We start from the raw sequence: 27,755 nt of genomic DNA, 5'->3' as shown, positions 1-27,755 counted from the left end.
GTTAATATAGTTGAATTATGAATCTTTATGGTAGAAAATGAAAGGTTGTTGATAGATAAACAACTTTTGTAAAGTGAATTTTGATGAAATTGTAATTTAGGGACTAAATTGAAAAGATGTAAAATTCATGTAAAAATTTTGAATTTTGTGAAATACATGGGCTATTAATGTTACATGTAAAAATTGGCTAGGCTTGGAATAAGGGTTAAATTGCATGAATTTTATTTTCTGAGCTTAAGGACGAAATTGTAATTAAATAAAAGTATAGAGGCAAAATATTAATTTTGCCTAAGATGTGAATTGGATTAAATTGAATATGAATTGTATTAAATTAAGTTAAATTTACTCGAATAGATTCGGATAGACAAAATACGAAATTAGATCGAGGAAAAGAGACACTGTCAGACTAGTAGACAACAAATCAAAGAACACTTGTCAAGGTAAGTTTGTGTAATTAAATTGTGTACATTTATATGTTTGAAATTGAATGTTGTATATATATATGAATTGTGTAATTGTCATGTATATGAAATTGATTACATATCTGACAAAGCCCGATAAATGTTAAGTCCCGTTTGAATAAATGAAATTCGATGGATATAAGATTCTCGAATTGGTTATGGTCCTGGATATGTTGCAAACACACCACAGCTCGAAAGAGCGTCCCATTGTAAGCTCTTATGAGCATCCCGTTATTAGCCCTCTCGAGTTTCCCGTTATATGGTTCTTGCAAGCTTCCCGTTAATAGCTCTTCGGAGTATCCCGATTGGTTGTGATCCTACATGTGTTGTGGACACACCGCAGTTCTTATGAGCATCCCATTATGTGGCTCTTCGTGAGCTTACCGATTAAAGGTTCTTTGTAAGCTTCCTGATTAATGGCTCTCCGAAGCTTCCTATTTAATGGCTCTTCGGAGCTACCTGTTATTGGCTCGTATGAGCTTCCCGTGATATAGCTCGGATAAGCTTCCCATTACATAACTCACATGAGGTTCCTATTATATGGCTCGAGAGAGGGCTTCCCGATTAATGCTCTAACGAGCACTCCTAAATATGAATTGACAGATTACAGATTCATACACTTCGTGTGTATTACCGTGTACCCATCGATATTTCAAATGGTTCAATAGACAAAGTTCTGATATAAGTGAAGATGAATTTAGAATAAGATATTACCTGTATACACCTAAAAACACATGAAAATTTGATATTTGATGAGCTCATCCCTGATTCTTGATATTCACATGAAATACATGATTAACATGTTGATGAAGTTGTGTGTTTAGGTTATTAGCCAAATTGCTTGGATGCATTTTGTATGCTTACCTTAAATATAAATGAATGGTAAGTTTATTTCCTGTTACACGAACTTACTGAGCATTAAATGCTTACTCTGTTTTATTTTCTCTGTTTTATAGTAGTTCAGAAGCTCGTTAAGGTTGGAAGCTGGTCGGAGACAAATCACACTAACCATCAGTTCATTTCGGTATAAATATTAAATTAATTTTTCGTTATAATGGCATGTATAGGTTTAAATAGCTAATGTTGGCTTATAAATGTTTTGGTTGTAATTAGCCATTGGTATGGCTTGTGATTAATGTGTTTTTATATACATATGAGATAATGTCATGTTTGATATGAGTGTTAAGTATGGACAATTGATAGTAAATTTCATAAGTATGTCTAAATCGGTCAAATAGGTAAGTTTGGATATATGGATTTATGAAGTAATATGTCATGCATAAGACTTGATTTTTGGCTTAGTTTAAATGTCTTGGATTGGCTTGTGTATGTGTTAAAGTGTTTATGTAGGTAGAAGACTAATTGGGTGAGAAAAGTGGCTTTGAAAATGACATATTTTTGTCCACACGGGCAAAGACACGGGCGTGTGTCTCAAACACACGGCCTAGCACATGGGCGTGTGGTTTGGCCGTGTGTCCCCTGCATCTTTAAAATTTAAAACAGAATGCTCAGGATTTTTCACACAGCTTGGCACACGAGCATGTGGCTTGGCCGAGTGACCCCTGCACCTATTTAATGTAAATTTTCATATTCACACTGTAACAACCCGGTTTTGACCCTAATCGGAATAGTGGTTTCGGGACCACAAATTCGAGTTTGAAAAATATCTTAATATTATTTTATCTATTTATTATGTGTGAATTTATTTGTGTGAAAATTTCGTGTGAAGATTTTATCGTTTGTGTGCTCGATTTTATAAAAGAACTTAATCGCGTAAAATGCAAAAGTGGCTAACAATTTGTTAAAGTGCTATATTGCTATGGCTTTTATAATGTGGGGTCCTTATGTTGATATTATACCATTGAAATTTTGAGTGGACTTTTATGGACATGGTTAGCTAATTTTTAAAGTAAAATCATTAAGGTTAGTTTTGTAAATTAGTTAAATATGTTCATATAATAAAACATAAAATAAAAGCCATGCATGTTATTCATCTTTTTGGCCGAATGTGAGAAGAAAAGAAAGTCATTTACCTTGTTAAGGGTTCGGCAATTTCAAGTTTGGATTAAGGTATGGATTTAGTTCGATTTTTGATAATTTTTATGTTTTTGATATCGTTGCTTTGAATACTTCAAAACCCATGTCTTAATTTTGTGAATTGTTGATGATTTTGAAATGTGCCATTGACGAATGCTTGAACATTGTGATAGTTGATGATGAAAAATGAAAGAAATGTGATAGATTAACATATTTTGTCTTTGAATTTTTAATGAATTTGAGAAATTAGAGCTAAATTGTGAAAATGAATTCTTGAGGGATTAAAATGTGAAATAAATGAAATGTGTGGACTTGTATGAAGACAAGGAATATTCGGCCCTAGCTTAGTGTGGGCAAATTTTGTGTATTTTGTGTTTTGTACAAAAAGGATTAAATTGCAAAAAAGTGTAAAATGTTAGGGGCAAAATAGTAATTTGCCCATTTATGTATTTTTGGACTAAATTGAATGTTTTGATGAATAAAAAGGTTAAATTTGATTATGTTTAGATCAAGAAACGAAGAAAACAGATTTGGATAGGGGGAAAACGAAAGTAATTGAATAGTCGATCTTGTCCGCTGATATCCGAGGTAAGTCTATTAGCAATTTGATGTTATTAAATCAGTATATATGCATGTATATCTATTGTATTTTGATGAGCTAAAATTGAAGGTATATGGATTAAATTTGGTTTAAGTATGAATGATATGTATATATATGTATCATGTTCGAAAATATATATATGTATCATGTTCGAATATATATATGTATAAATTCTTGTTTTTAATCAAAGGTATATATATAATATATATGTATACATAAGGTTCGAATATATATATGAGCATATACATGTATAAAACCTTGGAATTGGTTAAAGGTAGGAATGTTATATATATATGTGAGTTGGAATATATATTTATACTCATAAATAAGTCTTGAATATATTTAAAGGTATGAATGTTATGTAAGTATATGTATGTATATACATGTATAAGTTCTTGTTTTGAATTAAAGGTATGAAATTGTTAGTTAGATTATCTATAAGGTGTTCGAATGTATGATATATTTTCTTTGATTTGATTTTTAAGGTTATGAAATATATATGTATTTAAGTGATTCGATTAGTAAATGAATATTAGTTAAGGTATGATATAAGTTGAATGATAAGATTTTAGTAGTAGAATTTAATTTATTAAGTTATATATATATGCGAGCTTTCGGATGTATAATTAAATTATTTAGCTGAATTTGGTATTTGATCTTTATATATCTATGTGGTTTAAATATATAGTTTATAAATTATTGAGCTGAATTTTTATGTATGGATATTATATATACAAATATAGTTTAAATATGAATTTCAACTTCTGTAAATTGAGATTTTCAGGCTCAGGGCCTATCAGGTTAATGTCAGTGAAATAATTCGAACTTTAAGTCTAGCAGGCTAAGTGCCGGTGATCTAAATCAGGTTATAAACCTAGCAGGCTAAGTGCCAGTGATCTGAATCAGGTTATAAACCTAGCAGGCTAAGTGCCGGTGATCTGAATCAGGCTATAAGCCTAGCAGGCTAAGTGCCGGCGAATATGTTAAATTAATTGATTATATGCATGTGATATATATAATATTTTGGGTTATATATATAATGGATAAGTATATGAACATTTGTCTATATGTATTTGATGAGCATATAAAGGTTTGGATCTCTGTGTTGAGTGAATAGGCACATATATTGGTTGTTAAGAAAATTATTGAATATACATGTATGCATTCGGCACATGTGGATTAAAAGTATAGATGTGCATTTGGTTTATGTAGTTGATAAGTAAAAATATAAGCTTTTGACATATGTATTTGAAGGATCATATATATGCATTCGATGAAATGCAAATGATAAGTATATCAGAAATCAGTATATGCAATTAATGATTATGTCTGTAATTTGATTATAAGCATATAATATTTATACATATGTTCGTTTATATGTATTTTTAGATATGCTATAAACTTATTAAGCTATAAAAGCTTACTTCGATTGTTTTTATCCATTTTTCTTCTAGATAAAAAAACCAAGCTGTAGACTCGGGGATCGTTAGCGAAGATCATCACTCTATCTACTATCTCGGTATTAAAATGTTTAAATTTTAACTTATGGCATCTATAGGCTAGATAATATTTTGAGAGTCGTACTTTAATGTACTGTGTATATATATGTAATTAATAACCAAATGAAACTAGTTTATTTTTCTTACGGTTTAACTGAACTGAAAAGTTATGTTTTGTTATAAAAGGTTAAAGTAAAAATTTTGAATTCTACTGAATGTCTGTGTTAAGTTGTGTTTTATCCGGTAACGCTTCGTAACCCTAATTTATCGACGTATACGGGTTAGGAGTGTTACATTTTATTGGTATCAGAGCTACGGTTTAGTCGATTCTAGGACTAACGTAGCGTGTATGAGTCTAGTTATACATGTCATAATTTATACTGAGATAGTGTGATGACTTCTGACATCTAAAAAAATGTGTTTTTTTGTATAGTAATGGATCACGATCGAACTGTAGCGGAAGATGTCGAGAGTGTAGCACCTGCTCCCGTGCAAGAGACGGAGCCGGTTGATTCTCGACCGAATACGAGTAACCATGGTGATGAGACTAAACAAGCCTTTTATACTATGATGAATGAATGGTTTACTCAATATATCCAGACAAATCCGGCTGTTCAACAACCTCCGACCCCGATTAACCCACTTCCGATGCCTGTGGTACCTCCGACCATCGATCCTATGAGATTGAATAAACCTCCTGTTGATAAAATAAGAAAATACGGAGCTGAAGAATTTAGGGCCACAGCTAGTGATGATGCTGAACGGGCTGAATTTATGCTCGATAATACCATTCGTGTCTTCGATGAATTATCTTGTACACCTAATGAGTGCCTAAAATGTGGTATATCCTTGTTACGGGATTCAGCTTACTATTGGTGGAACACTCTAGTTTCGGTTGTTCCGAAAGAGCGTGTCACTTGGGATTTCTTTCAGACAGAATTTCGTAAAAAGTATATTAGTCAGCGATTCATTGATCAAAAACGCAAAGAATTTCTCGAGCTAAACCAGGGTCGTATGACCGTATCTGATTATGAGCGTGAGTTTGTAAGACTCAGCCGATATGCCCGAGAGTGTGTTGCGATCGAGACTGCTATGTGTAAAAGATTCAAGGAAGGGCTGAATGAAGACATAAAATTGCTTGTCGGCATACTCGAAATAAAAGAGTTCGTAGTACTCGTCGAGCGAGCTTGCAAGGCTGAAGAACTCCGCAAAGAGAAAAGAAAGGTCGATTTTAAAGCTAGTGATTTTCGCAAGAGATCAGCGAGTAAAACTTTTCAGACGGCAACAAAAAAATTCAGAGATGTTAGTAGCCGATCTAAGGCTACTGTCGGGCTTTCTATACGAGATCGACCCCCTGTGAGTTCACGAGCTACTTCAGTTGCTAGTGTGGGTAATGTTCGACAAAATAGATCAGAGTACAAGCATTGTGGTAAATGGCATCAAGGAGATTGCAGATTTCATGATCAATTTTGTTTTAAGTGTAGATCAAAGGATCATTTTATTCGAGAGTCTCCGATGGTGGCCGAGTAAAATACTGTACAGAGTACCAGACCAAATAATGTGTTAGTACGAGGTAGACCACCCAGGCATACGGGTAATGTTAGTGGTAGTTAGAGAGGGACAAAGGACACGACAGTTCGATCTGAGGCTCGTGCACCTGCCAGAGCATATGCCATTCGCGCACGTGAGGAGGCTTCATCCCCAGACGTCATTACTGGTATTTTCACTCTCTACGATACTAATGTTATTGCACTGATTGATCCTGGTTCGACTCATTCATATGTGTGTGAAACTTTAGTATTCAGTAAGACTTTGCCTGTTGATTCTACTGAATTTGTGATTAGAGTATCAAACCCCCTAGGCCGATGTGTGTTGGTTGAAAAAGTATGTTAGAATTGTCCGTTGATGATTCGAGATTTGTGTTTTATGGCTGATTTAATGTTGTTGCCATTTGACGAGTTCGATATAATTTTGGGTATGGACTGGTTGACTTTACACGATGCTGTGGTTAACTGCAAAAGGAAGACTATTGATTTAAAGTGCTTGAATGACGAGATTATTCAGATTGAATCTAATGATCTAAATGGTTTATCGGCAGTGATATCCTCTATGTTGGCTCAGAAGTATGTGAGAAAAGGTTGTGAAGCTTATCTTGCATATGTTCTTGATGGTAAAGTGATAGAAAAGAAGATTGAATCAGTACATGTTGTATGTGAGTATCCAGATGTGTTCCCTGAAGAATTACCGGGTTTACCACCTATTCGAGAAGTAGAGTTTGGTATTGAGTTAGTACCGGGGACGACTCTAATTTCAATAGCTTCGTACCGTATGGCACCGACCGAATTAAAAGAATTGAAAGCAGAGTTGCAAGAATTGACTGATAAAGGTTTTGTACGACCGAGTTTCTCCCCTTGAGGGGCACCAGTTCTATTTGTGAGAAAGAAAGATGGAACGATGAGAATGTGCATTGATTATCGACAGCTCAATAAGGTGACTATAAAGAATAAATATCCATTACCATGGATTGATGATTTGTTCGATCAGTTGAAAGGGGCTACTGTATTCTCGAAGATAGATTTGAGATCAGGCTACTATCAGTTGTGAGTTAAAGACTTTGATGTGCCAAAGACTGCCTTTCGAACGAGGTACGGACATTATGAGTTTCTTGTTATGCCTTTTGGACTTACTAATGCACCTGCTGTTTTCATAGATTTGATGAATCGGATCTTTAGACAGTATCTAGATCAGTTTGTAGTAGTATTCATAGATGATATTTTGATCTACTCCCGTGATGAGGCAGAGCATGTCGAACATTTGAGACTTGTGTTACAGGCTTTACGAGATAAACAGTTGTATGCAAAATTCAGTAAATGTGAGTTTTGGTTGCGCGAAGTCAGTTTCTTGGGCCATGTTATATCGGCATTAGGTATTCGGGTTGATTCGAGCAAGATTTCGGCTATACTTGATTGGAAACCTCCGAGAAATGTTTCAGAAGTTCGAAGTTTTCTGGGACTTGCTGGTTATTATAGACGATTCGTAAAAGGATTCTCTATGATTGCAACCCCGATGACAAACTATTACAGAAAGACGTTAAGTTTGAGTGGTCAGAAAAGTGCCAGAAAAGTTTCGATCAGTTGAAAGCTCTTTTGACCGAAGCTCCAGTCTTAGTTCAGCCCGAATCGGGTAAAGAGTTTGTTATCTATAGTGATGCATCTTTAAATAGTTTGGGTTGTGTTTTAATGCAGGAAGGCAAAGTTGTAGCCTATGCCTCGAGACAGTTAAAGCCGCATAAAAAGAACTATCCGACGCATGATCTGGAATTGGCCGCTATTGTGTTTGCGTTAAAAATATGGCGTCACTATCTGTTTGGCGAAAAATGTCATGTTTATTCCGATCATTAAAGCCTGAAATATTTGATGACTCAGAAAGATTTGACTTTGAGACAGCGCCGATGGTTAGAATTGCTGAAAGATTACGAGCTTGTGATTGACTATCACCCGGGCAAGGCTAATGTTGTTGCTGATGCCCTAAGTCGAAAATCACTATTTGCTTTGCGTGCAATGAACACACATATGGCTATGCCTGATGATGGTGCGATAGTAGCTGAGTTGAAAGCAAAAACGTTATTTATTCAACAGATTTGTGAAGCTCAGAAAGTCGATAATGATTTAATTGCAAAACGAGCTCAGTGTGACTTAAATGTTGATTCGGAGTTTTTAGTTGATGCTGAGGATTGTTTGAGATTCAGAAATCGATTATGTGTTCCGAAAAATTCAGAGTTAATTCAAATGATTTTGAATGAAGCTCATAATAGTCGATTTTCTGTTCATCCGGGTAGCACGAAAATGTCTAACGATCTGAAACAGCACTATTGGTGGCATGGTATGAAACGAGACATTTCTGACTTTGTTTCGAAATGTTTAATATGTCAGCAAGTAAAAGCCGAGCATCAGGTACCTTCTGGGTTACTTCAGCCGATCATGATACCTGAATGGAAATGGGACAGAGTTACGATGGACTTTGTATCCGGTTTACCATTGTCACCGAGCAAGAAAGATGCAATTTGGGTTGTTGTTGATAGACTGACAAAATCGGCTCACTTTGTTCTGGTTCGTATTGATTATTCACTTGATAAACTTGCTGAATTATATATCTCTCAGATTGTGAGATTACACGGAGTACCTATTTCTATTGTTTCGGACAGAGACCCGAGATTCACATCGCGATTTTGGAAGAAACTACAAGATGCTTTAGGTACGAAACTACATTTTAGCACAGCTTTTCATCCGCAAACAGATGGTCAATCCGAACGAATCATTCAGATACTTGAGGATATGTTGAGATGTTGCATTCTCGAGTTTGAAGGTACGTGGGAACGATACTTACCTTTGATTGAATTTGCTTATAATAATAGCTTTCAATCTAGTATCAAAATGGCACCTTACGAGGCTTTGTACGGTCGTAAATGTCGTACACCATTGTATTGGATCGAACTCAGTGAAAATAAGATACACGGGGTTGATTTGATTAAAGAGACTGAACAAAAAATGAAAGTGATTCGAGATAGTCTGAAATCAGCATCGGATCGTCAGAAATCTTATGCGGATTTGAAAAGAAAGGATATAGAATTTCAGATCGAGGACAAAGTGTTTTTGAAAGTATCACCGTGGAAGAAAATAATCAGATTCAGTCGTAAAGGCAAATTGAGTCCGAGATTCATTGGACCGTATGAGATTAAAGAGCGGGTCGGACCGGTTGCTTATAGATTGATGTTACCACCTGAGCTAGAAAAGATTCACAATGTATTTCACGTTTTGATGCTTCGTAGATACCGATCCGATCCTACGCATGTGATTAGTCCGTCAGAGATTGAGATTAGATCTGATTTGTCATATGAAGAAGAACCGATTTACATTTTGGCTTGTGAAGTTAAAGAGTTACGAAATAAGAAAATTCCGTTAGTCAAAGTATTGTGGCATAAACACGGAGTTGAAGAAGCAATTTGGGAGTCAGAAGATACAATGAAAGAGCGTTATCCAAACCTAATCACCGGTAAGATTTTCGGGGACGAAAATCCTTAAGGGGGGAGAGTTGTAACAACCCGGTTTTGACCCTAATCGGAACAGTGATTTCGGGACCACAAATCCGAGTTTGAAAAATATCTTAATATTATTTTATCTATTTATTATGTGTGAATTTATTTGTGTGAAAATTTCGTGTGAAGATTTTATCGTTTGTGTGCTCGATTTTATAAAAGGACTTAATCGCGTAAAATGCAAAAGTGGCTAGCAATTTGTTAAAGTGCTATATTGCTATGGCTTTTATAATGTGGGGTCCTTATGTTGATATTATACCATTGAAATTTTGAGTGGACTTTTATGGACATGGTTAGCTAATTTTTAAAGTAAAATCATTAAGGTTAGTTTTGTAAATTAGTTAAATATGTTCATATAATAAAACATAAAATAAAAGCCATGCATGTTATCATCTTTTTGGCCGAATGTGAGAAGAAAAGAAAGTCATTTACCTTGTTAAGGGTTCGGCACTTTCAAGTTTGGATTAAGGTATGGATTTAGTTCAGTTTTTGATGATTTTTATGTTTTTGAGATCGTTGCTTTGAATACTTCAAAACCCATGTCTTAATTTTGTGAATTGTTGATGATTTTGAAATGTGCCATTGATGAATGCTTGAACATTGTGATAGTTGATGATGAAAAATGAAAGAAATGTGATAGATTAACATATTTTGTCTTTGAATTTTTAGTGAATTTGAGAAATTAGAGCTAAATTGTGAAAATGAATTCTTGAGGGATTAAAATGTGAAATAAATGAAATGTGTGGACTTGTATGAAGACAAGGAATATTCGGCCCTAGCTTAGTGTGGGCAAATTTTGTGTATTTTGTGTTTTGTACAAAAAGGATTAAATTGCAAAAAAGTGTAAAATGTTAGGGGCAAAATAGTAATTTGCCTATTTATGTATTTTTGGACTAAATTGAATGTTTTGATGAATAAAAATGTTAAATTTGATTATGTTTAGATCAAGAAACGAAGAAAACAGATTTGGATCGGGGGAAAACGAAAGTAATTGAATAGTCGATCTTGTCCGCTGATATCCGAGGTAAGTCTATTAGCAATTTGATGTTATTAAATCAGTATATATGCATGTATATCTATTGTATTTTGATGAGCTGAAATTGAAGGTATATGGATTGAATTTGGTTTAAGTATGAATGATATGTATATATATGTATCATGTTCGAAAATATATATATGTATCATGTTCGAATATATATATGTATAAATTCTTGTTTTTAATCAAAGGTATATATAATATATATGTATACATAAGGTCCGAATATATATATGAGCATATACATGTATAAAACCTTGGACTTGGTTAAAGGTAGGAATGTTATATATATATATGTGAGTTGGAATATATATTTATACTCATAAATAAGTCTTGAATATATTTAAAGGTATGAATGTTATGTAAGTATATGTAATTTCGAATATGTATGTATATACATGTATAAGTTTTTGTTTTGAATTAAAGGTATGAAATTGTTAGTTAGATTATCTATAAGGTGTTCGAATGTATGATATATTTTCTTTGATTTGATTTTTAAGGTTATGAAATATATATGTATTTAAGTGATTCGATTAGTAAATGAATATTACTTAAGGTATGATATAAGTTGAATGATAAGATTTTAGTAGTAGAATTTAATTTATTAAGTTATATATATATATGCGAGCTTTCGGATGTATAATTAAATTATTTAGCTGAATTTGGTATTTGATCTTTATATATCTATGTGGTTTAAAGATATAGTTTATAAATTATTGAGCTGAATTTTTATGTATGGATATTATATATACAAATATAGTTCAAATATGAATTACAACTTCTGTAAATTGAGATTTTCAGGCTCAGGGCCTATCAGGTTAATGTCAGTGAAATAATTCAGACTTTAAGTCTAGCAGGCTAAGTGCCGGTGATCTGAATCAGGTTATAAACCTAGCAGGCTAAGTGCCGGTGATCTAAATCAGGTTATAAACCTAGCAGGCTGAGTGCCGGTGATCTGAATCAGGTTATAAACCTAGCAGGCTAAGTGCCGATGATCTGAATCAGGCTATAAGCCTAGTAGGCTAAGTGCTGGTGAATATGTTAAATTAATTGATTATATGCATGTGATATATATATATGTAATATTTTGGGTTATATATATAATGGATAAGTATATGAACATTTGTCTATATGTATTTGATGAGCATATAAAGGTTTGGATCTCTGTGTTGAGTGAATAGGCACATATATTGGTTGTTATGAAAATTATTGAATATACATGTATGCATTCGGCACATGTGGATTAAAAGTATAGATGTGCATTTGGTTTATGTAGTTGATAAGTAAAAATATAAGCTTTTGACATATGTATTTGAAGGATCATATATATGCATTCGATGAAATGCAAATGATAAGTATATCAGAAATCAGTATATGCAATTAATGATTATGTCTGTAATTTGATTATAAGCATATAATGTTTATACATATGTTCGTTTATATGTATTTTTAGATATGCTATAAACTTATTAAGCTATAAAAGCTTACTTCGATTATTTTTATCCATTTGTCTTATAGATAAAAAACCAAGCTGCAGACTCGGGAATCGTTAGCGAAGATCATCGTTCTATCTACTATCTCGGTATTAAAACGTTTAAATTTTAACTTATGGCATGTATAGGCTAGATAATATTTTGGGAGTCGTACTTTAATGTACTGTATATATATATGTAATTAATAGCCAAATGAAACTAGTTTATTTTTCTTACGGTTTAACTGAACTGAAAAGTTATGTTTTGTTATAAAAGGTTAAAGTAAAATTTTTGAATTCTACTGAATGTCTGTGTTAAGTTGCGTTTTATCCGGTAACGCTTTGTAACCCTAATTTATCAACGTATACGGGTTAGGAGTGTTACACACACGGCCTGGCACACTAGAGTGTGACTTGGCTGTGTGACCTAAGTCTAAGAGTTACACGGGTATGGACACGGGCTGGGACACGACCGTGTGCCCTACTTCGAATACCCACACGATCTGAGACACTGGCGTGTGTCCCCTACACTCTTGAAAAATTTTAATATTTTGTGAAAAAAATTCTCTGAGTATCGGTTTAGTCCCGACCTGTTTCTAATGTATGTTTTGAGCCTTCAAGGCTTAAATAAGGGGCAATATGATTGTATATGATTGATTTCTAATATGATCAACAAATGATATTAAATGTCTATTTCTGATCCGTAAATTTTGATAATGCTTCGTAACCCTATTCCAGCGACGTATATGGGTTAGGGGTGTTACAGATAGGATGATCATGGCGCGTTTGGTAATGCATGAAAACATTATAAGAGAGGATTCGCAAAAATGTGAATTTAAGGGGAATAGGTAAAAACATGAAAGGAATGGGTATTCTCTTAGAGGCATTTGTAAATAAGTATCTGCCAAAGTTTGACAAGTAAACCAGGATTTGCTATGATAAGACGAGATGATTATGAAAATTTTTAATCCCAAATAATCATGGGAAAAGGGGGTTGCTAGAAATAAGAGGGAAGCCCGCCAAAGACTAACTTGGGTGGAAAGTCCGCTAGGAAATAACAGAAGCAAAAGTTTGCCAGGACTATATAGCGCGGAGAAGTCCACTAGGACTATCAAATGTGGAAGCCCAATAAGAAAAATCTAGGAAAGAGACAATCGTCGAAAATCTAGGAAAGAGACAGTCGTCGAAAACTAGGACTTTCAAATGTGTATCAGCCAAATCTCGTATTTAAGATAGTAAGTGGGAATCTTAGTAGATGGGTCTTCCTTTAAAAAGGGATTTACGCACATGCCACGTCATAAGAAGTGCGTTGCTGGGGACAATTCAGTAGGCTTATACTGAGTTCAGCATGGATTGAGAGGATCACGTTAAGGAATCCGCAATTTTAGTGAGATGTCTGATAGTCCATCAATAGTAGTCACCAATATGGGTATTCGTATATGTAGGTACCATTTATAAGACATGCCACAAAAGGGAAAATGATGGTCTAAAATGAAGCTAAACAAGCTCAAGTTTCAGAAAAAAGGTCGTCGGTAAAAGTAAAATCACAATTAAATCGGTCAGAATGGTCCATCAACTGTTCATTTGAAGAGAACATATGGGCGCTATCTACGCCAAGCAAACCAAGGAATCTTTTGAGATACTCGAGTAGTGACGGAAGTAGTGATTATGACAAATAAGATCCCTTTTCGAGTGCGAAGCTTGTCTATCAGTGATGAAAATAGTATACTACAAGAAGGCTTTTCTAGCGATGATTGTGAAACCAGGAACTCTCGAGATCACCTACTGTTTGAGTTTTTTGAGCACAAGACACCTCATAGTCTTGAAGCCTTAGCAGACAAGGCGTTATTTTTACTTGCTATTATTTGATTAAATAGGTTTCTGGTTTTATTTTTGATCTGACACAACTTTTTATTTAATTTTTATTCTCTTCTGCTGTTGGGTTACAGATATTTGACCTATCTTGCAAGTATCCTGGCCTGAATACATTAAGAAGTTGCGACTTACTACCCATCAGTTGGATGTCGATTGCATGGTACTAAATGATGTTGATCTCTATGATCTTTTCTCTTTAAAGGGTATTACGACAAGTGTTCATTTTCTCTGAATTTCCCTTTGTAGTGATCTTTTCTCTTTAAAGGGTATTACGACAAGTGTTCATTTTCTTTGATTTTCCCTTTGTAGGTATCCCATATACCGAATACCTACAGGTTCTACATTAAAAGATTTGGATGCATGCTTTTTAACTTACCATTCCCTTTGCACACCCATAGAAGGTAAAAAAATATTTTTATTTTGTAGTAAAGTCATAATAAATATTTTCGCTAATTATGAAAGCTCCCAAATCTTCCCAACTAACATAATTGAATGTTATATTCAGATATAAAAGAAGTAAAAGGATTTTTCTTCAAAAACAGAATAAAAAAAAAGTGGATGGACCACCCGTTTTGCATATAAAAGAATTGGGAAAACGGTGCTGTGGGAGAAATGAAAATAATAGACCACAAAATTTACAAAGTAACAAATCAATCTAAAAAGTTTAAAATCTCTTTATGCCGTAAAAGTTTTATGGTGATGTTTGTATTAGGAGTCAATTTATGTTTACGGGAAAACAAAGCGATGACATATAGCAAGCCACGAAGGATCAATTTTTAATAGTAAAAATTTTGACAAGTCTAAATCAAATAAAATGAAAGGTATACCATTTGGTAGTTTGAATGGAATATGATACGGTATTGATTAAAAGAATCACCAAATTTCAAAAAAACAATGAATAGTCTTAATTTACAATTATATATACATAGATGATATGTTTGTCAAAACTAATTTGTTTCAAACAAAAGTGGAAGTCATTATGTCATCTAAAGAACTAATATTCCAATATAATGTCTATTAGATTCCCTGACCAAATATTAGATAAGATATAGCTTTAACATTTTCTAATATTTTATTCAAGACATAACAATTTCTATTAAGCTTGAATTATGTAGAATTTTTATTGAAGATTTATAAACCCTTATGAGCGTCCCAAGAAAAACCATAGTTTCAGAATTTGGATTTATATTTCATTTTCTATATAAATTGGAAGATGAAATGCATACCTAAATTTCAATTTAATATATATTTTAAAAATATAAATTGTTAAATTTATAAGTTCCTTAGGAATATCAAAATAACTTGAAATTAGTTGCACCAAAGCCTTACATTGGAATTATATGTAAAAAACCATGTCGAATAAAAACTTAATAGAAACTCTTAAAGCCCAAATTTGTTGTAACAAATTTATCAATATGATACTTGTTCTTCAAGAATGTTCAAGCTACCTATCCTATCAAAAATTTTATAAGTAGCCCTTGAAGATTATAAATATGACTTTCGACGCTGACATGCGACAGCATACTAGAACAAGATGCCATTATCATTATCAAACTCCAACCAGCTTTTCCTTGACTTGTTATTTGCTTTTCCCTTTACAGTTTTATCGCCGAGTTTTGATCAGCTCTAAATCACTTTACACCACCAAAACCCTTACAAAAAATTAGAAACAAATAAAACATCACTCAAGAAACTAGGAAAGAGTAGAAGTATTTTGATCACTTAGAAAAGAAAATTCCAACCTATATTTATCACTCAACTTTCTTTTGAACCAAAGGCCTATGAGGCTTTGGCGCTGAACCATACCAAAAGAAATTTGATGAATACTAACATTGACATAATTTCTTTTTCTTTTTAAAAAATAAAATAAATAAAGAAAAATACTGAAACAACGGTCCAAACCATGCAATGTTACGAGACCTTCATATATAATACATATATGACTTAGACAAAAGAAAACATATGAGCTAAATGAGCAAGTATAATCCCTTCCTAACAAAAGGTTAATCACATCTTCTCAAATGACTTCACAAAATTTATTATAAGTTTGTAGTATAATCTTGCCTACTATTTTTTTTTCCATTGCATACTTACACGTGCACTAAATCTAGTCACCTCTTATACATGATTTGACTATTTGTACCCAATTTCAACATATTTTCACCTGAATTGTTTAGTTAACAGATTTAGGAGTAGTATTTCACAAGGATATGGATTAAAACAAATATGCTATGATGATATCCAAGATTGCATCAAGCTCTACTCCCTAGATAAAAACTCCACTATTATTGCGATCTTGAACTCTGGAAAATGTTTGACATGAGGTTGGAATTTTCTTACTAACCTAGCATTCCTAGATATCTCTTTGTTTATGTTTCATTCTTAATAGACTAGAAATTCCACAGTGCATTGAAGTAGAAATTACATACCATTAAGATTCCCCTGTTCATAGAAACTTCGAAAAAGAAAGAATACTTCTGAAGCCATTAATCCCTCTGTACATTTGAAACCTCTTTGTGGAACTTTATCCCTAAAAGAACAAAGAAATTTTAAAATAAGGAAAATCCATTTGAATTGCAAAATGTGCCAATAACGAAGAGGATGAATGCAGATAGAAATTTCAGCATTTATGGGTTATCAGTTTCCACATACTAGAGAAAAAAAAGAAAAAAAATGTCCAATGAAGAGACAATATGAGCACATTATCAAGAAATATTGCATTAACAAAGATAGCATTCCCTTCTACACATTATTTGAGATTATACACATAGAAGCACTTTCTTTTTGGTCTGTTTTCTCTTTCAAAAAGCTTAGTAGGTTACAAGCTACCCACACTCTATTTCTATAGCGAGAGAGACCTTTAGGATCTGGTCTCAAATTAGTTTAGAATTAGAAAAGCAACCCTAATTAATCATTTATTCTACTAATATAACAATCACTCAGACAACTTCTGACAAGTGATAAAAGTAACATATTTTAATCTCGTTCTTAATGTGTTTTTGGATGATTATTCATACAATCTTTTAAATTCATGTTTCTATACTTAGAATAGCATTTTGGAGCAAAATGAGCGAAAACGAGCTAAAATCAAACAAAAAGCGCATATTTCAAAAGCTACACGGGTTGGGCCTTCCCACACGGCCTGGACACACAGTCGTGTGTGCCAAACGGACTAGACACTCGACCATGTGTCATACCGTGTCGATTTTGTGACTTGCATCCCAAACACATGGAAAAACGCAATTTTTAGTCTTTCTAGGCATTCTAAAGTCTACAAATACCAAATAGAAGAAGAGAGAAGGGGGTCATCAGAGAATATTGAAGAAAAAAACTCGAAGAACACCATTGTAGCCAACTCTAAAGTAAATTTCCATCAAGATTGAAGACCTCCTTTTAATTTCTCTTGAAGTTTTTATGAGTTCCTTTATTTCTTGTGGTTATTCTATCTTTAAGATGTTTTTATTCACAATTATGAACTAATTCCCTAGATACCTAGGGAGGATGAACCCTATGATGAATTATGTTGTTTAATTTCTATTTTACACTATAAATAATTTATCCTTGTTCTCAGTTATGTGTGTTTATCACTTGTTTTAATATTTTCGGGATATTAATTCATGTTTAATGTTCTTAATCAAACGAGCAAAAGTCCCTATTTAAGAGTAGATCTTGCATAATTGAGTGGAGTTGCATGCAATCTTAGATATAGGACGACATAAATCTATTGGATTAGAGTCAAATCTAATAAGGGAATCAATAGATCAAGTTAACTCGATAATAGGAGTTTTAATTAGAAATAAATTTCAATTAATCAACCTAGAGTCAATTGCTCTTGCTCTCGAAAGATATATTAGCATAATTTAGGAATTTCTACGGATCAAGATACCAAGTGAATAAATCGTTTAATCAGATTCATAATAATAGATGAAGTCTAGGTGGATTCTTTCTTGGGTATTATTTCTCTCATCGGTTATTATTCGATTATTTTCCCGATTCATTCTCTGTTAAGTTCTTTAGTTACATTAATTTAGTAATTTTAGTTTAAAACAATCAATCCAAATTGTAGGCTAAATAATAGGAAAACAGTAATTACTAGTAATTTTAGTCCTCGTGGATACGATATCTCTTCTCACCATATCGATAGGTGCGCTTGCCTTTGTCGTATTTTTAGTTAGTCACGTGATACATCAACTTCTAGAGCAACACTCAATATATATACAAGGAAGGAAAAATGTTGTCCTTCCATAAAAGTGATATAGCAAGGGCAAGGAAAGCCAAATAGCAATGCAATAAAAGGCTGGAGAAAACATTGATAAATCATGTTTTTTTCAAAAGAGAAGATGAAACTCTGCTTCAAAAAGGGTAGAAGGATTCAAATAAGTTGTGGAATTGGCAATACAGGATAGAGAGGGGAAAAAACAATGCAAACATTAAGAAGGTTAGTCTTACTTCAAGGAAAATCTTGAAAACAGGAAACCTAAAAACTGACAAAGAACCTTATGTTCGTTCAATTATCTAACTTACATATTATATTTCTTTTTTGACTTGTGTTAATGTTTCCAATATTTTTAATTCAATACTTTAATTCCATTACACGGTATTGTCTTGGGTGATTATTTGAGTGAGCTTATCACCACTAATTCGAAGCGATGCCCAATTAGAGTTATACTTAAATGACAATCTAACAGAACTTTTTAGTGATTTCCATCATAATCACTCCACCTCATGATGATCCAAAAGGACCACAAGGCCTCATTGATTGCACAAGAGTGGCAGTTAGGAGGTGAATCCATTGATTAGCTCAAATCTATACTCGGAACCTAGTTTAACTCAAAAGATGGCTAGTTTGAATATTGAAAGATCACATATGTTATATATTACCTTGGTTCGTGTACTTTAAGAAGGTCACAATGTGTCTCATTTTCAAAAACTAAAAAATTCAATTTTTTTTAAGACACATCCGAGCACGTTCACAAAGCAATGGGCATGAAAATGAAGAAAAAGTCAAAAGACAAAGATACGATGTTGTGTTAGAATACTAAGAAAATTCCTACTAATGCATTTAGCAAACAAAAAAATAAAATAGATTTCTAAAAAAGAAAATAGTAAATATATTTTATGTTAATATTTACTCATCAAAGAAACTAGAAAAAGAAAAGGATAATTATATTGCATGATGCCACTAAATATAACTAATAAGTAAATGGATTCAATTCACTTGTTTGGCATGAATACAACAAATGCAGATTGCAAGAGGTTTCTACTACTCGATTATATATATGTTGATTACCAGTTAGCTACTTTCATTTAACTGTGATGAATAGTTGGAATTACTTTATTTCACTCCAGAATATTTCATATACAATATAATTATACTGGTAAAAAATTCAAAGCATCATAAAATAATAAGTTGAAACTCATCTAGATGAAGACAATAGAAAAACAATGGTGATTAAAATAATACAAAATAAAAGGTAAAAAATTTGCATTCAAGAATTAATTCCAAAACAACCCTAATGAATGGCTCTGAGCAACTTGAATGCAAGGATAAAATTGATCCGCACCCTCCAAATTTCTCGTTTGCACAACCATAGTATACTTCCTTTACGCCTAAATGAGAAAATATCCATCAAGAACCAGGATAATGAAAAAAGTAAGAAAACAAAATTATATATATTCATAATAAAATATTTGACACCCCGAACCCGAGACCGTCACCGGAGTCGAACACGAGGTGTTAACAGACTTTTAAAAATTTTCCAGACACTGCCAGTCTGCGTAATAGTCGCTTTAAAAATCATATCTTGAGTTTCACAACTCGAAAATTTGTTTCGTGATTTTTCCCTGAAACTAGACTCATATGCCCATCTACATAATTTTTTTTAGAATTTTTGGTCGGGCCAATTAGTACAGTTTATTAGTCAAAGTCTCCCATGTTACAGGGATCGACTACCCTGACCTTTGCGCATTACGACTTGGATATCTCCTTGTACAGGGCTCCAATACTGATACCGTTTGTTTCTAATGAAACTAGACTCAAAGGGGAATCCACACATATAAGGCATGACTTCTAATTATCTCTGGATAATTTATGGTGAATTATCAAAGTCGAAACAGGAGATCCAGAAACCGTTCTGGCCCTGTTTCACGAGAACTTTAATATCTCTTAATATACTGTCCATATGATTTTTTTGTTACTTTCATATGAAAATAGATTCATCAAGGTTCGATTACACAATTTATTCACTATTTAACTCCATTCCTACAAATTTTTGTGATTTTTCAAATCCACACCACTGCTGCTGTCAGCATCTGTTTTCAAGGTAAACTTTACCTGTTCCGTGGTTACCATGGACCAACTAGGGATTCGTCATACATGGGTCCACATATGATCATATTTAGCCATTCCAATGGCTGATCATTTGCCCAACACTTCCATTCCAAACCATAGTCACATCATGAAACCATATAAACATACATAAACACAAATGGTCTAATGCCATACTCCACTTCTACAAGCCATTTTCGCATGGCTGTACACACATACATCACAAAAAGTACTTAAAACAACAAGGGGTAGTCCTATACATGCCATATCCAGAGTTCAACAAAAAGAGTACCAAAAGAGCTTTGATAGTGTGGATGACTTCGACTTCGTTGATCCCGAATCCGATAGCTAACGAACAAAATCTATAAAACAGAGAGCCAAAGCAACCGGGTAAGCAATTTAAGCTTAGTAAGTTTCAAGTAATGAAATCGGCTTTGACTAAAGTATTACATTCACATAGCTAACTGAATCACTTTATTGATACACATTCTCATAATCATACTTACTTCACACTTCATCAACATATATACACACAAGGTATCAACCTATCTAAAAGCCGAAAGTTCGTTAGCCGATTGCACGAATACTATTTAAAACGAATCGACTTTTCCGAAGCACATGCAAACATACCTTATCGTTCGGGTTAGTCGAGCGTATTAATTGAATTAGTTACAGCACAAAACGCTCACATTCAAACCCAAGTCTCTTCGAAATTTAGCCGGATATAACCGCAAGCACAATTGCCTTCGGGTCTTAACCCGGGTATAGCAACTCGCACGAATGCCTTCGGGTCTTAGCCCGGATATATCAACTTGCATAATTGCCTTCGGGTCTTAGCCCGGATATATCAACTCGCACAAATGCCTTCGGGTTTTAGCCCGGATATATCAACTCGCACAAATGCCTTCGGGTCTTAGCCCGGATATATCAACTCGCACAAATGCCTTCGGGTCTTAGCCCGGATTTATCAACTCGCACAAATGCCTTCGGGTCTTAGCCCGGATATATCAACTCGCACAAATGCCTTCGGGTCTTAGCCCGGATATATCAAATGCTCATGCACATATATATCTATAATCTTAACACATCCATATCTTATTTTCGTTACTAAGGCTCAAACACAAATCATTTATTAAACCTTTCAAATTTCGGCTCAATAGCCACTCACAAAGAGCATGATTTTGATTGGCTTTATAACTTAGTCTCTATGCACATTCGACTATCCGTCATAGTATGACTAATCATTTCAATATAATTCAAGTAGGGTCATTCCTCGAAGACTTACCTCGGATACTTTGAATAGTTGTGGATAGACTACTCGATCACTTTTTCCTTTCCTTTATCAGATTTTGACCCCCTTGGCTCTTGAGCTTGATTCAACAAGTAGATTTTATTAAATAACTTATCAAATTAGCGATTCGATTTAATACATGTATACCATACAACTAAGTACAAAAGATGTTATTAACTAGATATTAAACATCAAACATATGCTCTACTCATGTACCAACGAACATGATACTAGCTCAATACCATGCATAATCGAATTTATTTAGCATCATTTAGTTTTATATAAATACACATATTATCCCAACTCGACACAAGAGTCAAATTCATCACTCAAACATTCACACCAATCTATTTGAATATCTTGGCCGAAACCCTCAATTGGCTAACATAGCCTTAATATTTCAATATAAACATGTATACATCAAAGGCAATTTAAAACACTTAGCCCTTATACTCAATAATGAAACCAACCCGTATACCTAATTATTTAACACCTCACCTCCAAATGCATATATTAACTAACATATATCCAATCCACATGCCAAGTTACCATGAATAAATTAAACTTATATATATATAGATAACCTTTCACACCCTTGTATCTAGTGTCATGAGAATAGCCGAATGTCCAAATTAACCAAGCTTAAAGATTTAACCTTCAACACTTTAATGATCCACAACCTATTCTTCAAGGCTTCAATTATAAAGTAATTAACATTTATACTCTTGTGCCGAATTAGCTAACACTTATAGTCCATAGCCGAACCTCTTGATGATTAAGCCTCCAATTATTCATTTCAATTACCCTTACATTTTTACTTATCAAAGCCGAAACCCATACATGACATTACTCATATCATTCAAACTCACCTTCTAAAAAAATCATGAACAATGCCGAATCCTTAAGTGTTCAAACCCCTAATTTACTCAACACATTCTTCATCAAAACTTAAAGGAAATAATCAAATTCCTTCTTTAATAACCATAGCCGAATGCTCCATCCATCCATCAAAAATTCCAAGTTTTCAAATGGGCTAATATGGAGCTAGCTAAATGACTTAAACTAAGCTTAAAATTTCAAAACTAACAAAATTTTACTAACCTTCTCAAGCTTCAAGTGACCGAATGCTACCCTCCTATCTTCCTCTCTACAATCGGCCAAGAAGAACAAGGTGATAACCTCCCTCTTTCTTTTTTTTTCTTTTAGTATCCTTAGTATTTCTTTTATTATTTCTTTTCTTTTACTTAAAATAATGACCACTTCATGGAAATTTACCACATAGTCTAATATATGCTCCATCATGGCCGGCCACTATGCACACAAAAGGAGTATTTGACATGCAAAGCCAATATTTTCACTACATGCTTAAATTGGTCCTTATAAATTAACCTATCGCATTTCAAAAGTGTCACACATAAGTCCTATTAACTAGGTTCACATGCAATCGACTAAATCGAAGTTTAAAACTTTCACACATTCATATTCACATATTCTAGACAATAATTATCACATCCAAATACTTCGGTGACTCGGCTTAGTGGTCCCGAAACTACTTCCCGACTAGGGTCAATTTAGGGCTGTCACAATATTGCTACACTAAAGTATTGTAATTAGAAAAGAACCATACCAAGAAATGACAAAACTGCAGCACACATTATGCAAGGTTCACATGTAATATACAAAATACATTGTGAAAATTTTTTAGCCACCTCTACTTTTAAAAGTTTGTCTCTCTGCCACATCTCTAAAAGATTATCTACGGCTTCCATTTATGCATGCCTTGTTGCCTACACCATGAAAAATGAAGCCGTATAATTTACATGAGCTAGCAAGGAAGAAGTAATTTTGACAAACAGTCCATCGACACACAAAAAGTAAACTATAACAGAGGTCTAGAGACTCTAGACATGACCAAAAGTATGATAAGTGATAACTTTACTGACTTGTGGTCAAAATTGTGTAAAATGAATACTATTTTGTGAGGCTACCACTTGCACCCCATAACCATGGGGTGGGGATTAATATAATATTTTTCTCATATGAAAAAATTTGTAAAGCCAAAGAAAAATATAAAACAAATGCTCATCGTAAAATAATAATGGAAAATAGATTAAAATTAAGTTAGCCATCGAAAAAAATGAGGAAAGTGAATAAGAAGAGGAAGCAGAAAAGGAGGCATGTTTCTTTTACTTGTCTAAGATCCAAAAAAGAAACACAATATTTAGTTTTGCTCTCAGCAGACTACCAAAAAAAATTCCAGGATACAGAACAAGGAAGCCCAAAATAAACAAACCAACAAGCCTTTCATTATTACTACTTTAATTAAAAATTTTAAAAACATAAATATCCTGGAAAAAAAAAGCTCATTTAAAATATAAGTCTAGCTCGGGCTTGATCATTCAAGGCCCGAGCCTAGTTCGAACCGACCCATTTTTAAGTTTATAATACTTTATGTTATGTATTTTTATATATTATGTAATTTATAACACATTAAAAAAATAAATTTATACTAAATATATAATACTACTATAATGTAAACATTAAAATAATGTTAAGATAACTATATAAAAAATTTCAACAAATAAAAAATATATTAAATTACTAAATATTAAATTAATGTAATATAAATATTTTCTAAAATTTTAAAATACAATGGACGGGCAAAGAATCTGACCCATTTTCTCATTGAGCGAGGAGTACGAAATAAATCAGATTGATTTTTTGATCAAAGCACTATGTGAAATCTTCGGTTTTTCCTCTTTCTCTATCTCTATCCCATAGGTACAACATTTGAATCAATAGAGAACCTTTTCCTACTATATGAATCAATATTATTACATTCAAATTCCTTACTGATACCCTCTAAGGAAAATCCTGAATTGGATCTCAAATTGACGGGTTAGTGTGAGCTTATCCATGCAGTTATGCACTCTTCGAATAGGAATCCATTTTCTGAATGATCCTGGCTTTCGCGCTTTGGTGAGTCTCCGAGATCCTTTCGACGACCTATGTTGTGTTAAAGGGATATCTATATGATCCGATCAATTGCGTAAAGCCCGCGGTAGCAACGGAACCGGGAAAAGTATACAGAAAAGACAATTCTTTTCTTTCTATTATATTAGTATTTTCTATTATATTTTTTCTATTCTATTAGTATTAGATTAATATTCTATTCTATTAGTATTAAATTAGTATTAGTTAGATTAGATTAGTATTAGTTAGTGATCCCGGCTCAGTGAGTCCTTTCTTCCGTGATTAACTATCAGCGCCAGTTTTAGTCCTACATTTCATTTTGTCTCTGTGGACCGAGGAGAAAGGTGGCTCAGCGGGAAGAGGATTGTAACATGAGAGAAGCAAGGAGGTCAACCTCTTTCAAATATAAAACATGGATTTTGGCAATGCAATAGAGTTGGGCTTTCATGCGGATCCGAATGAATCATCTTTTCCACGGAGGTAAATCCTTGCCCTCTAGGCAAGAGGATAGCAAGTTACAAATTCTATTTCGGTAGGACATGTATTTCTATTAATATGAAATTCATAAATGAAGTAATTAATCGTGGGGTTACTATTATACTGTTTGTAGTGACGAATCTTGTATGTGTTCCTAAGAAAAGAAAAGAACCTAAAATGGGATTAGGTTAATCTTTTACAAATATGAGCGGGGGATTTAGGTAAAAAATTAATTCAATATTTTGAGTCGAGTCAAACTTACACAAATATAAAATACATTAGTATCATACTTACACTCGGCCTAAACTCAACTCGAACCACACCTCTAGTTGATCATGACCTACCACATTTAAAGCTTGGAAGGAGTGAAGTTGCACGAGAAAGCAAAGTTTAACAAAACTAAGCAAGAGTGAGATGTGCCCAATATTGACGTTGGTCACCTTCATTGGCGTAAAACTAGGTAAACTGCACAAATCACCCAAGGTAAACTGCAGAGATTGGGAAGTGGAACAAGTAAAGGCCAAAAGCTAATTTGGCTTTTAAGAGCCATGAGAAAGCTACACGCCAGACGGAAGAAAGACAACAAAATATTAAATTGTTTCTTCTTCTCTTTTTTTTCTCAATTTATTGTAATTGATACAATTTTTCTAAAAAAATTATAAAAATATTTTTTTCATTTTTGTTGCACTGTAAATATTCGTATTTTTCGAAAAATACATACGGGTGTTGCCTAACATAATAGTGGCACAAAAAATATTATTTTTTAAAATCTGATGATTGAGGGGAAAAAGAGAGTGGAGCCGTCAATGTGTCAAAAGACACTGACAATGACTTTAATAAATGGATCATTTTCGTATATAATTTTCTCCTAATCATTTTCATAATTAATTAATTTTTAGAGTTATTTAAAAAAAACTAAAATGGCTGAATTGGTCGATTTAGGCTGAGATTATAATATACCAAGGAGAGTTATGGGTTAAATTTACGGGCTGAGGCCCAAACTGGTTTTTATATATTTTTATGGTCTAACTCTGTCTCTGGTTCCTGTAGTCTTAGGACTTTCGAAATTTAGTACTCTTGCTTTAAATTTTAGGAATTTAATTTCTATATTTTTTCTGGGGTAAATTATACAAAATGTTACTTAAAATGTCACAAAATGGTCATTAAACTATTCGAAAGTTTTCATTTAAGTCACTAAACTAGGTTGTTAAGGTTTTTTTAAGTACAACTAATGAGCTCTAAGAGATAATTTGACAATCGGTACAATGGATTACTACCCATCAACAGGTAAAAGAACATATCTTAAATCCAATTCGATTTGACTATCAGTGTTGAAGATCGGAGAAAAAAACTATTTGAATTTTGATTCGCAAATTTGTAACGTTCGAAGTTGTTTCATGAAAAAAACCGAACCGTAGAAAATAAGGGGATGGAGTGCTTTCAATTAGTGTAGGCAATACAAACAGAGAAGGTAACGATTTTAACATCCTATTGACTTAAATGAAAACTTTCGAATGGTTCAGGATCAATTTTGTAACTTTTAAAATTAAGTGATCAAAACGTAAACTTACTATAATTTAGTGACTTTATATGTAATTTACCCTTCTGTTAATTGGACCTTCGAATTTAAATATGCATTAGACTTTAAGTTTTAACTCATACATTTAAATATTAGAAGTGGGAAAGGCATAGTTAAATGGATTTTTAGTGTTATTTTAGAATTAAAGTGGCTTCCCAGACGAAGTAAGGAATTTTGTGAAAAAAGTGAAGCTAAGCATGCAGTGGTCACTGGTTTGTTTGCCTAAGTTAGTATGGAAAGCTGTGAAAGATTGAATAGTAAAGCTAGCAAAGAAATTTAGGTTCCCCTTGGATTGTTTTATGCCTTGTGATTGCATACTCACACCACAATTGCCTTTTATCTTAGATTTGGATAAGTTTAAATTTAAATATCCAAACCAATAAGTGGTTGACTCTAATGGTAAGGCACATTGTAATTTTAAGGGGAGAATCCAGGTTTAAACTTTGGAGATGACATTGTTGGGAGAAGCACTCACGAACCCCAAACATGGATCATAAAACAGACATGAAGAATATCAAAAAAAGTTAAATTAAATACCCAACAATCATGTGGTGTATCGGATAGAGTATTGAATTCTCAGTTGATCAAAGTCAAACATCAAATAAATAAAATGTCATAAGCCCTTGTATTCCTCTAAATTTTAAAATTTAGTCATTGTATTTTTTGTCGGGCCAGTGTAAAAAGTTAAATTCGTTTTTAGGCTTGATGCGGTTCAAAAAATAAGTCTAAAATTTTGTTTAAGTTCGATCTGGATAAAAAAATGTTAAATCTGAGTCCAGCCCGCCTATATTAATTTTTTATATAAAAATAAATTTAAAAAATACAATATATCAAAACACCTACCAAGAAAAAGTATTTTGTTTTGGCTCGACTTGTAACCTCGTATGAAATACCGGACGGTCTAAATTTAGCAACATTCTTCTCCTAGGATCCATTTCGGGAAAAAGATAATATGCAACTTCGAGTTGTCAATTATATTCTTTATGGAAATGGCAAAACGACTCAGAGAATTTCTGACACAAGTATTCAACT

At 33.2% G+C, this 27,755-nt stretch overlaps 1 pseudogene; it reads right to left on the bottom strand.

Annotated features, from left to right (window-relative positions):
* Positions 1–15,826: 15,826 nt before the first annotated feature.
* LOC107898116 (tRNA-specific adenosine deaminase TAD2-like) lies at positions 15,827–24,002 on the bottom strand (annotated as a pseudogene).
* Between the last annotated feature and the right edge of the window lie 3,753 nt (positions 24,003–27,755).

This window comes from Gossypium hirsutum, chromosome D04 (assembly GCF_007990345.1).
Source record: "Gossypium hirsutum isolate 1008001.06 chromosome D04, Gossypium_hirsutum_v2.1, whole genome shotgun sequence".
In the NCBI taxonomy this organism is placed as follows: Eukaryota; Viridiplantae; Streptophyta; class Magnoliopsida; order Malvales; family Malvaceae; genus Gossypium; species Gossypium hirsutum.
The sequence above is the reverse complement of the archived record's forward strand: the minus strand, read 5'-3'. Positions and strand labels throughout refer to the sequence as shown.